We start from the raw sequence: 3,373 nt of genomic DNA, 5'->3' as shown, positions 1-3,373 counted from the left end.
GCCTCGAGAGGCTGGTTCCCTTAGTAGATTTTCTGGCAGCGTGGGAACTTCTGCCAAATATATCAAAATGGGTAGAGAAAGGTTGTAGAGAAAGTCTACAGAATCCAGTTCGGTTCTCGTCCTCCTAGTTTCAACGGGGTCATTCCCACACTAGTGGGCCCCGAGCAGGCTCCGCTTATTTCCATGTTTCCATCCTTCCTCAACACTGGAAGTTCCTGAGGTTTGCTTTCGGGGGCGAAGCATACGAAAATCGAGTTCTTCCCTTTGGCCTGTCACTCTCACCCCGCACCTTCACGAAATGTGTGGATGCAGCTCTGGCTCCTTTGCGACTCCAGGGCATCCGCAAGGGGGGAGGGAATTGGGCCAGGCGGAAGTGGATCTATTTGCGTCGCAGGAAACGACACACTGCCCGCTCTGGTTCTCCCTTGAAAATAATAAAAGCTTTAGGATGGTTAAGAATGCAGTGAGAGAAAATTATAACAATGGATAATAACATAGACTGAATGGATAGACTGAAGACACCATAGATAATAACATAGACTGAAAGAGTAAGAAAAAAATACTAGAACGGTATTGAGTACAACTCGTCATATTTCCTCTTCCCTGCTCATGGCATTTTCACACTAAATGGAGTATTGACTTTATTAGGCGTCATAAAATTGGTTTGATTCAATGGTTAAAAAGCCAAAACTCATTAAAGCCACATGACTGTGATATGAGAGTGAATGGCAGATTATGGAGTACCGTTGCTTTTATAAATCTTACGAACCAAGTTTATTTGTGCCCCCACAGCTAACCCTTTACTCATGGGTAAGTTCATAGAAGAGACAGATAAAAAATAACAGATCAAAAAGTTCAAACAAGCTATAAATATAAAAGCAATTAATATAAATGACATAATACAATATGGTCATGTGAGAACGGGTTTCGCAGGCCCGATGTCAGGCAAAAAATGGGTTCACACACACACCAAAAAAAAAATTATGGCAATATTTACAGAGGTTTTATAGTGTAAAGTGATGGTTTATTTACAGCGCTCGTCCCATTATAAAAAATGACCAAAGCTACAAAGTAACAAAGAAAGCACTGTACAAAGAAACAAACAAAAACAGATAAATAGATACATGCAAACTTCAGTATTGGTTAGAATTGCTTACGGCACCACAGTTGCACACTCTCTCTCCAGGTAAACTGACAACACACACTGGTTCGGTGCTCCATTTTACAGTTTAAGCTCTGCCCCTTTGGTTAAAACCATTACAAACATTGATAAGGTAAGTATTGAGGCAAGTATGTACATTTACAATATAACATTAATATATATATATATATATATATATATATACACACACACACACACACACATATGAACTAACAAAATATTTACAGAAACAAAAATTGAGTCAGATTAACAAATACGTATATAGACACAAGTAATACTAAACACATAACAATAATGCCACATTTTCCATAACTCCCCTTATTAACACAAACAATGGATGAGCCGGCTTCAAGTTGCTTTGTGCCGACACACAGCGACACTGGCACTATTTATCTAGGCCGCTGTGTGGTGCTCTGGTTTGCCGGCCGATGGAGGAAACGCAACACGAAAGGCCAGCAATACAGATGCTGGCAAAAACTGAACACAGGTAAGTATTTACAACAAAAAAGAAAACCAAAAGAAAACAAAACTCCAAAATATGCATGTATGTGTATGTGTTGCTATGCGCAGCGTGGATTACGGTGCGGAGTGGATATGTCTGTGTGTATGAAAGACCAGTATGTTAATGACATGTGTGTGCACCCACATTGCCTCAGCAGGGAATTACGGAGGATGGGTGAGGTAAGATGCGGTGTGTGTGTGTGTGTCAGTGTTGTGCTAACCAACAGGGACAGGTCACTTTGTCACATCACCTCCCCCCTCTCCAGGCTGCGAACTGATCGGGTACCGAGATAGTGGTAACGAGGTAATTGGCTATCTTGTTTTAGGGGCCAGGTCGATGACGAACTTTGAATTGGTAGGGTTGCAGGGAGGGATACCATCAAGTCACACAAAAGTTGTTATCCTTTATTGTGTGGATCCATGTTAGGGCCCGGTGATCACTTTCAAGGATAAACTCCCTCCCCAGCAGGTAGTAGATGAGGCTGTTCAATCCCCACTTAATCAGCAGGCCTTCCTTCTCCACTGTGGAGTATCAAGTCTCTCTTGAGAGCAACTTCCTGCTCAGGTACGCAGTAGGTCTCTCTTCACCTGTATCTCCCTGGCCCATAACTACTGCAATCCCCAAAGCAGAAGCATCTACCTGAACGACAAACTCCTTGTTGAAGTCTGGACTCTTGAGGACTGGGCCCGAACACATCTGTTCCTTTAGGGTGTTAAAGGCTGCTTCACACTCCTCAGTCCAGGTAATGGGGTTCTTGACACTTTTGCAGAGCAGGTTGGTCAATAAGACAGCAGTGGTAGAAAAGTTGTGGAAAGAAGTTGATACCATCCCATCAGCCCCAAGAAAGACTGGACTTCTTTCTTTGTTCTCCGTCTTGAACTGTGTTAAATGGCTTCTTCCTTGTCCACTTGAGGTCTCAGCTTCCCATTTCCTAGGTGGTATCCAAGGTTGGTCTCAGATCTTGCCTACTCACATTTAGCCAAATTTAAGGTTAGGCCAGCCTCTTGGTTCTTGCTCAGGGTCTTTTCAAGGTGGAGAAGATGGTCTTCCCAAGTCTTCTGCTTGGTCCATCAGATGTTGGAAGGTTGAGGGTGCCCCATGCAACCTGAACGATAAAACGGTAAAATGAAAAAGCCCCAGTGGGGTCCAAGACGCTGTGTAGGGTCTGGACGCCTCCAGGGGAACTTGCCAATACCCTTTGCAAAGATCTAAGGTTGTGATATATTTGGCTTGGCCGATCCTCTCCAGAAGGTCATCAATGTGTAGCATTGGGTAAGCATTGAATCTTGACTGGGCATTCAGGTTTCTAAAGTCAATACAGATGTGTAGGGTGTCATCTTTCTTCAGGACGATAACAATTGGGCTACTCACTCTTGGAGGGTTCAATAACTCCCAACCCTAGCATCGTCTCAAATTCTGCTTTCAGGGGTGCCACCAGTCTCTCAGGTATTCGGTACGGCCACTGTCGAGAAGGTGTTGGATCAAGAAGGTGGATTTATTGTTGTACCAGGCTGGTCCGCCCAGACCTCTGATGAAACAATGAACGGATCTGCCTGCTGGCTGTGCTGGCTCTCTCACCTTCGGTTCTGGTTATTCGTCCTCCTAATCCTCTTCCACTTCACAAATCAGCAGTGATGTTTCAGGTTTGCTGGATGGCTCTTTCCACTCTTTCAGCAGATTAACCCTCTGGGGTCCGAGGGTGTTTTGGG

Source organism: Sinocyclocheilus anshuiensis, unplaced genomic scaffold (assembly GCF_001515605.1).
Source record: "Sinocyclocheilus anshuiensis isolate Anshui unplaced genomic scaffold, SAMN03320099.WGS_v1.1 scaffold74, whole genome shotgun sequence".
NCBI classification, from domain to species: Eukaryota; Metazoa; Chordata; class Actinopteri; order Cypriniformes; family Cyprinidae; genus Sinocyclocheilus; species Sinocyclocheilus anshuiensis.
This window is presented reverse-complemented; position numbering follows the sequence as displayed.